The sequence below is a fragment of the Leucopleurus acutus genome, assembly GCF_964270905.1.
Source record: "Leucopleurus acutus genome assembly, chromosome: 17".
Taxonomy (NCBI): Eukaryota; Metazoa; Chordata; class Mammalia; order Artiodactyla; family Delphinidae; genus Leucopleurus; species Leucopleurus acutus.
The window spans coordinates 68,345,891-68,356,096 of NC_139159.1; positions in this window are offsets into that span (position 1 = coordinate 68,345,891).

Consider the following 10,206-nt stretch of genomic DNA (forward strand, 5'->3'; position numbering starts at 1 on the left):
CTGAATTTAGATAGAGGGGTGTGATTGAGTTTCCCCAGGCAAGGTAGCTATCACCTCCTCGAGGCAGCCCGCCTTCCTCTTTCCTGTAATTTCCCCATGCTTCTATCCACTGTGGCATTAATCACACCGTGGACTGTTGGAGATTGGAGACTGTGTCTTTTTCACTCTTGTAAACTCAGCCCCCAGACAGGGCTTGGCCCAGAGCAGCTCAATCAATGCCTGTTGCATGGATAGAAATGGCAGAAGGAGAAGACAGGAGCATTTCTCAGTTGTAAGTCACATGTTCATGTCCTCTCTATGAGTGGGGGAGGGGAGAACATTTATTGAGCATCTGTGACGAACTAGGTTGTGCTATGGGCAACCTATTAGCTTTATTTTAATTAATCCTCACAAGCTCCCTCTCTCTGAATTAGACGTTATTATTTCCATTCAAAGAGCTGAAGGCTCTGGTGCTTTGCTGGTTGCTCAGAAGAGGCTGTGGGGCTGGGAGGTGACAGGGAAGCCAAATAGACATAGATGCGTAGTCTACAGGATTTACAACCACTGGGATCTTTGCCTTGGCCTAGGCTGGGAGGCCCTGAGCACATCACTCTTAGGGGTGCTTCCAGGGACAGGACTGTTCTCACTGTACTTAGCAATTGCAGTCCTTCACGCCCCTCCCAGTATCGGGACCCTCTCAATTTCCACCTCTGCCTCTCAAAGGCACTCCCCTGCAGAACACCAAAATATCATCTTTAATCAAAGGTGGGAAGACTGGTTGTCTTCAGAGCACTTCTGGAATTGCCCAGAAATACAGACCTTCTGTGAGGCAAGAGGGAGCCTGAGGAAGTTCTTATCCAGCCCTCAAGGATGGGTGTCTGAGGTTAGCACTTTCCTCCCTGGCCCAAAGGAGATGTTGGAGGTGCTTTGAAAAAGCCTGACACCTTTCTAACTACGCACCCCTTAGCTAGGCAATCAAAGCCATCTACAACCTGTTGCCAACCTAACCAATACTGTTTCATTATTATTATTTTAGTGTTTTAGTTTTTACAACTTTATTGAGGTATAATTGAGGAACAGTAAACTTCACACATTGAAAGTGAGGAGTTTATATAAGTATACACCTGTGAAACCTTTCCCAAAGTCAAGGTGATGAACACGTGCATCACCCCTGAAAACTTATCCCCGCCCGCCTCTTCCCCATCCCCTTAACTGAATCATTGCTCTACACCCAGGCTGGTCCTACCCAGACTCCGCCTCCCAGATTCTTCTCCCTGAGTCTTTCCCTCATCCTGCAACCTTCCCTGCTTACCAGGTTTCGGCTCACCATTTCCTTTATCAGGGAAGTCCCTCCCAGTGCCCTCCATCTGGCTGACTCCCTGGAAGCCTTTCCTGGTCCCCTAGTCTGGGCTACATGGCCCCTATCTGGGTTCACATAGTGCCGCGTGCTTTCCTCTGACAGGGCGCCTCTCATCCCGGAGAGCTCTTGTCCAAGCTTGCTTTCTGGCCCTTGCTCACTTGTCCATCACCTGCAGGAGACGGTGAGCTCGTTCTACGCAGGGACTGCGTCATTCTCTCTGTGTGTGGCACCGAGCAGTGTCTGGCACCCAGTAGGCCCTCACTCCATGTTTGTTAAATGGATTAATCATTAGCTGTTTGCACAGAATTCTCTCCCCTGTACACTGTCCCCTCGTCCTCTAGGGAAACACTTGGTCCACAGTATTCACTTCTGCATTCTGTGTGCCACCCAATATATTGTTGAGGGCCTGCTCCGTGCCAGGGGCTGAGGATACCACCCATGGTCCCTGCTCTTAACGAGCCTAAATTAAAGTGGGGAAGACAGGTGATAAACATGTAAGCAAGCAAATTATTTAATTACAGGTTGTGGCAAAGTGCTAGGATAGAGAATAACAGGGCTTAGCAGGTGTAAAACATCTTCCATGATGAAATCACATCTCTTCCTCTCCTTTTCTTACCCAAGCAGTTTACCTCTGACCTCCCTTTCTCAGTTTCCATGGATATTTGTAAATATTGCTTTTCCTCCTTTTCCATCTCTTTTGGTTTCTTTTGAGCAAAGCATACCCTTCCATTACTGTTATGAGTTCCAGCCCACTAATTCTCAAGTATTTATTAATTTATATTACCATATTGAGCTTGCTCATTTATTTCCCATATTCTGTAAGTTTTTATAGTTGGTACATTCATTGATTCAACTAAAATGTATTGAGTACCTGCTATAAGCAAGGACTGTTTTCAGAGTGGAGGATACAGTGATAAATAAGACAGATGAGATCCTTGCTCTCATGGAACTTCAGTTGTAGTGGGCAGACAAATAATAAACAAGGAAGTAAACGAACAAGGTAGTTTTAGACCATGTTAAGCACTACAAAGAAAATTTGAGGGATGATGTATAAGGGACTCCTTCATGTAGGGTGGCCAGGGAAGAGGTGCCTCTGAAGAGCTGAGCCTGGAGTGAAGAGAAGGAGCTGGCCAAGAGGACATCTGGAGCAAGAGTATCTGAAAAACTGCAAGGCAAGAATGAGTGGGAGGCGAGCCACGGCGCCGAGGCCGGGCGAGCGTGCAGCAGAGCTTGCTGTGTGGCCTGAGACGGGAGGGTGGGTAGCCAGGCAGGGAGCAAATCGTGTGCACAACACATGTTTATTGAAAGAACGAATGATCTAATGATCCCAGACTTCAAGTATTGCATCTTACTAGCTTCTTGGCTGTATTTTTTTTTTTTCAGTTTTAAAATTTTTAAATTTGTTTCAAAGTTAAACCCAAGACACATTGACTTCATAGGAAATCCACTGAGAAATGTTTTTCTAGGCCGAACACCTCTTTCCCTTTAGTCTCCCCCAACAGAGCATGTACATGTTACTTTCATTTTATAATCACTGCTGTCCTACCACTATACCAAGATCAACTAAACTCTGTGTGTAGTATTCTGAATGTTCTTAGTTATACCGTAAGTTCACTGATTGCAAAAGATTTTCTGGGATAACGTGTCACTTGAATTCTCTGGCTACTTTTGAAGATGAAGTCCAAAGAACTGTTAAATGATTCTCCTTTTTGGGGGTGCGTGGTATTTTATAGGCATTAGCAACTAGCACCTGGGGCTGTGCTGATCCCATCTGGCATCACTGGGAGACCCTATAAAGCCGAAGAATCATTTGATGCAGCAGCCAACTAAGTGACTCAAAACTGAAGGTTAAATTTAAAGAGAAAACTAACTTAGAGAAAAAACGGTAATCCTAGAGGAGCCCATTCTAAGCAGTCAATCATTATGCGTGTGTGTGTGTGTAAGGCACAACCAGATCGATTCAGTGCAGCCCGGTAGGTCCCAGATGACACTTCTTTTTGGGAGACAGTGGTCTGGGGGAGCAGAATCTGGCAAGTGGCCAGTACCCATAAGCTTCTTGGCTGTACTTTATTGTATTTACTGTGTCTGGTGCCCATGATGTCGCATTATTTTGCCATCACTCCCTCGGTTGTCATATGATCTGACTCTGTAGCTGAATTTTGGCCTCTTTCCTCTTTCCCTCTACAAAACTCAATTTCATGCCCTTTTATTCAGGTCAGCAACTCCTGAGCCAAATGAAATTTTCTCAGGACTTGTGGAGTGTACTGTCTCTTGCTGAGATCATTTCATTCCAGTATCACAGGCTGTTGCCCCAAAGACAAACACTGCCTGCCAACACCGGCTATGTGCACAACCAGCCGGCATTGCTTTTTTCTCTCCTGGCTCCCAAACTTGCAATCTTCAGTGCAATTTGATGAACATTTACTGAGCAACAATTTTGTGAAGACAAGGCTAGGCACTAGAGGCAGTGGTTAAGGGTGAGAGCTCTGGAGACAGTTCATGTTTTATGCCTCCAACACTTACTAGGTATGTGAATTTGAGCCTTTGTGAGGCTTGCTTTCCTTATTTATACCGTGGGGGTAATAATAATATCTACCTCATGGATCATCCATGGATTGAAATAAATCATGTAACTCTCTCAATCCAGTGCTTGACACATACTGTTCAATAAATGTTAGCTTAAAAAAATTTTTTTTTAAAATGTGGTTTCTGCCTTCAAAGTGCTATAAGCTAGTGAAATAGATGTACATACAGAGTCAACTAGGACCTGCTGGGTAGATGTAGGGGGAGCAGTCAGTATTGACTAGAGCAGGAAGGGAATGAGGGAGGCCTCAAGGGGGCAGCAACTGTGGTGGTGACGTCAGAAGAACAAGCCAGACAGAAGGAATAACATAAATGTATTATTTCAGTCAAAGCAGCTGTGTACCTGTGTAAAAAACAGTTAATGAACAAGGGCCTGAATATAATACAAGATTGAAAGTAATGAACCCCTTAAGAGAAATATAAAGTGCAAAGGAAGTCAAGGAGAAAGAGAGCTTAATTCCACTAAGGTACTTTGTATTTCAAGATAGTCTTCAACAAATGGTGCTGGAATAACTGGACATCCACAAGCAAAAAAAAAAAAAAAAAAAAGTAGACACACACCTTACACCCTTCACAAAAAGTAACACAAAATGGATCATAGATCTAAATGTAAAATGCAAAACTATTAAACTCCTAGAAAATAACATGGGGAAAACCAAGATGACCTTCAGTATGGCAATGGCTTTTTAGATACAACACCAAAGGCATAATCCATGAAAGAAATAATTGATGAAATGGACTTCATTAAAATTAAAAACTTCTGCTCTATGAAAGACAGTTTCAAAAGGATGAGAAGACAAGCCATAACCTGGGTGAAAATATTTGCAAAAGGCAAATCTGATAAAGGACTGTTATCCTGGGACTTCCCCGGTGGCACAGTGGTTGAGAATCCACCTGCCAATGCAGGGGGGGCACAGGTTCGATTCCTGGTCCGGGAAGATCCCACATGCCGCGGAGCGGCTGGGCCCGTGAGCCATGGCCACTGAGCCTGCGCGTCCAGAGCCTGTGCTCGGCAACGGGAGAGGCCACAACAGTGAGAGGCCCGCGTACCACAAAAAAAATAAAAATAAAAGCATGCCGAAGACCTTAACAGAAATCTCACCAAGGAAGATATACAGATGGCAAATAAGCACATGAAAAGATGCTCAACACCATATGTCATCAAGGAAACGTAAATTAAAACAACAGTGAGATACCGCTACATACCTATTAGAATGGCCCAAATCCAGGATGTTGACAACACCAAATGCTGGTGAGAATGCGGAGCTACAGGAACTCTCATTCATTCCTGGTGGGAGTGCAAAATGGTATAACCACTTTGGAGGATAGTTTGGCAGTCTCTTACAAAACTAAACATACTTTTACCATATGTCATAAAGACATCACAAGAAGAGATACGTATAGACCAATATCCCTTATGAATGTAAGTGTGAAAATCCTCAACAAAATACTAGCAAATGTAATACAACAGCATATCAAAAGTATGGCACACCATAACCAAGTGGGATTTATCCTAGGAATATGAGTGACTCAGCAAAAGAAAATGAATCAATGTACTACATCATGTTAACAGAACGAAGGGGAAAAAAAGTAAGCTTAGGGCTTCCCTGGTGGTGCAGCAGTTAAGAATCCACCTGCCCATGCAGGGGACACGGGTTCGATCCCTGGTCCAGGAAGATCCCACATGCTGCAGAGCAACTAAGCCTGTGTGCCACAACTACTGAGCCTGTGCTCTAGAGCCCGCGAGCCACAACTACTGAGTCCACATGCCACAACTACTTAAGCCTGCGTGCCCAGAGCCTGTGCTCCACAACAAGAGAAGCCAACACAGTGAGAAGCCCGTGCTCTGCAACAAAGAGTAGCCCCCACTCATCACAGCTAAAGAAAGCCCGCGTGGGGCTTCCCTGGTGGCGCGGTGGTTGAGAGTCCGCCTGCCGATGCAGGGGACACGGGTTCGTGCCCTGGTCCGGGAAGATCCCACATGCCACGGAGCAGCTGGGCCCGTGAGCCATGGCCACTGAGCCTGCGCATCCGGAGCCTGTGCTCCGCAACGGGAGAGGCCACAACAGTGAGAGGCCCGCGTACCGCAAAAAAAAAAACCAAAACCAAAACCAAAAACAAACCAAAAAGAGAAAGCCCGCGTGCAGCAACTAAGACCCAATGCAGCCAAAAATAAATGAATAAATAAATTTAATTAAAAAAAAAGTAAGCTCATTTCAATCGATGCAGAAAAGGCATTTGACAAAAGCCAAAACTCTTTCATGATAAAACCTCTTAGAGGGCTTCCCTGGTGGTGCAGTGGTTAAGAATCTGCCTGCTGGGCTTCCCTGGTGGCGCCGCCTGCCAATGCAGGGGACATGGGTTCGAGCCTTGGTCCGGGAATATGCCACATGCCACGGAGCTACTAAGCCTGTGCGCCACAACTACTGAGCCTGTGCTCTAGAGCCCGCGAGCCACAGCTACTGAAGCCCGTGCGTCTAGAGCCTGTGCTCTGCAACAAGAGAAGCCACCACAATGAGAAGCCCACGCACTGCAACGAAGAGTAGCCCCTGCTCACCGCAACTAGAGAAAGCCCGTGTGCAGCAACGAAGACCCAACACAGCCAAAAAATAAATAAATTAAATAAATAAGTTTTAAAAAATACCTCTTAGAAAACTAGGAGTAGAACTTCCTCAACATGATAAACAGCATTTAATAAAAACCCACAGAGAACATCATATTTGATGGTGAGACTGAAAGCTTTCTTTTATGATCAAGAACAAGACAAGGATGCCCTCTTTCACTATTGCTATTCAACACAGTACTAGAAGTTCTAGCCAGAACCATTAGAGAAGAAAAAGAATAATAGGCATCCAAATTGGAAAGGAGTAAAACAACATCTATTTATGATTCTTTAGAATTTCCTATATATAGAAAATTCTAAAGAATCCACAAGAAATCTACTAGGGCTAATAAACAAGTTCAGAGAAGTTGCAGGTTACAAGATCAACAAAAAAAATTTGTTGTGTTTCTATATACCAGCAATGAACAATCTGAAAAGGAAATTAAGAAAGCAATTCTAATTAACAATAACATCCTAAAAGAATAAAATACCTATCAATAAATGTAACCAAGAAGGTGAAAGAAAGACTTGTACACTGAAAACTACAAAACATTGCTGAAAGAAATTAAATAAGACCTAAATAAGTGGAAAAACATCTTGTGTTCATATATAGGAATACTTAATATTGTCAAGATGTTAGTACTACCCAAAGCAATCTAAAGATTCAACATAATTCCTTCTATAATTCATAATTCAAACTTTCAACAACTTTTTTTGCATAAATGTAAAAACCAACCCTCAAATTCATATGGAATTCCTAGGGACCCCAAATAAACAAAACAGTCTTGAAAAACAAGAAAGCTGAAGGACTCGTACTCCTGATTTGAAAATGCACTACAAACCTAAAATAGTCAAAACAGTGTGGTACTGGCATAAGGCTAGACATATAGACCAATGGAGTGGAACTGAGAGCCCAGAAATAAACCTTTACATATATGGCCAACTGGTTTTTGACAAGGGCGCCAGGTCCATTCAAAGGGGAAAAGATAGGTGCCTCAACAGATGGTGCTGGGATAACTGGATTGCCACATACTAAAGAATGAAGTTGGACCCCTACCTCACAGCATATACAAAAATTTACTCAAACTGGATTAACCTAAATATTAGAGCTACAACCATAAAATCTTAGAAGAAAATATAGGGGTCAATCTTCATGACCTTGGATTTGGCAATGGATTCTTAGATGACACCAAAAGCATAAGCAACAACAAAGAAAAATAAACTGGACTTCACCAAAATTAAAACTGTGCGTGCATCAATTTTTCTGTGTGCACTATCAATAAAGTGAAAAAGACAACCCAAAGAAGGGGATAAAGTACAGTCAATTCTCATTACTTACAGTAGTTATGTTCTATAAAGTCACCACGAATACTGAACAGATGCTCCTAGGGTTAAGATCCTGGGATCTGGACTTCCCTGGTAGTGCAGTGGTTAAGAATCCACCTGCCAATGCAGGGGATATGGGTTCGAGCCCCGGTTGGTGAAGATCCCACATGCCGTGGGGCAACTTAAGCCTGTGCACCACAACTACTGAGCCTGCGCTCTAGAACCCATGAGCCACAACTACTGAACCCTCATGCCACAGCTTCTGAAGCCCGTGTGCCTAGAGCCTGTGCTCCACAACAAGAGAAGCCGCCACAATGAGAAGCCCACGCACCACTACCAAGAGTAGCCCCCGCTCGCTGCAACTAGAGAAAGTCCACACGCAGCAACAAAGACCCAACGCAGCCATAAATTAATTAACTAACTAATTAATTTAAAAAGATCCTGGGATCTTCTGGTCATAAGTTTCATCAGTCAATACATAACCTTGCTTCATGTGTTTTTGCTTAAAGACACCTTTTTAAATATATATTGATATATACTATTTACTCATTAACGTTGAATTCACGGCCAAGAGCACTAGTCCTCATGTCTGAATGAAGCTTATCTAACACACATTTTCTCCACAAGGCACCCCACAGCCTTCTTGAGTTTAGGAATGCTAGACAACACTTTGGTACTACACTTGGGGGATCATTTTAAACAGTGAAATCACCAACAAAAAACACAAAAGTGGCACTAAACATTACAAAAAGGATGCTTCTTTACAGTCTGAGAGCTGAAACAAGAGGCAAAACGTCACCTTTTTTGACCTCAGCTGGGAATGTACACACTGGGCAACTCAAATATTTTTGCCACTATGCACAAGCACATGAATGAGCACTAAAGTGCCATGAATATTGATTCGGGGGTTACAGTTAAGTTTTAACGAGTAAAATTTGCATATATAGAATCTGTAAATGAGGACTGACTGTATTTACGAATCGTATATCTGATAAGAGTGTAACATCCAGAATATATGAAAAACTCCTAAAACTCACCAACAAAAAGGCAACCCAATTAAAAACTTAGCAAAGGACTCGGACAGACATTTTTCCAAAGACGATATACAAATGGTCGTTAACCACATAAAAGATGCTCAACATCATTAGCCATTAGAGAAATGCAAATCAAAGCCACAGTGAGATATCACTTCACACCTACTAGGATGGTGATAACAATAATTTTAAAAACTGAAAATAAAAGGTGTTGGTGAGGATACTGAGAAATTAGAACCCTTGTATATTGCTGGTGGAATGTAAAATGGCTACAGACCACTGTGGAAAACAGTTTGATGGTTCCTCAAAAAGTTAAACACAGAATTGCCATAAGATTCAGCAATTCCACTCCTAGATACATACCCAAAAGAACTGAAAATAGGGACTCACACTGTGAGTTGTATGCTGATGTTCACTGTAGCATTTTTCTAGCCAAAAGGTGACAACAACCCAAGTGTCCATCCATAAACAGATGAATACACACACACGTGGGCATACACACTGGAATATTATTCAGCCATAAAAAAGAATGAGGGCTTCCCTGGTGGCTCAGTGCTTAAGAATGCCTGCCAATGCAGGGGATATGGGTTCGAGCCCTGGTCCGGGAAGATCTCCCATGCCGTGGAGCAACTAAGCCCGAGCGCCACAACTACTGAGCCTGTGCTCTAGAGCCCACAAGCCACGACTGCTCAGCCCACATGCCTCAACTACTGAAGCCCGAACACCTACAGCCCATACTCTGCAACAAGAGAACCCACCACAATGAGAAGCCCACGCACCGCAATGAAGAGTAGCCCCCACTCGCCGCAACTAGAGAAAGCCCGCACGCAGCAACGAAGACCCAACACAGCCCCCCAAATAAAAATAAATTTATTAAAAAAAGAATGAAATTCTGCTATATGCTACCATATGAATGAACTTTGAAAACACTATGCTAAATGAAATAATTCCGACATAAAAGGACAAGGATTGTATGATTCCACTTATTTGAAATATCAAGAATAGGCAAATTCATAGAAACAGAAAGTAGATGAAAAGTTACCAGGGGTTGTAGGGAGGGGGCAATGGAGAGTTATTGCTTAACAGTTACAGAGTTCTGTTTGGGATGATGAAAAGTTTTGGAAATAGTGGATACTGTTGCCCAACACTGTATATATAATTAATGCCATTGAACTGTACACTTAAAAATGGATATAATGGCAACTTTTGTTATATTTTACCATGATTTTTTGAAAATTCAGTTAATAAAATGAAAAAAAATCACTGAAAACTACTAATCACTGCTAACTTTTATTTTGTATTCAAGGACACAGTTAACCAGG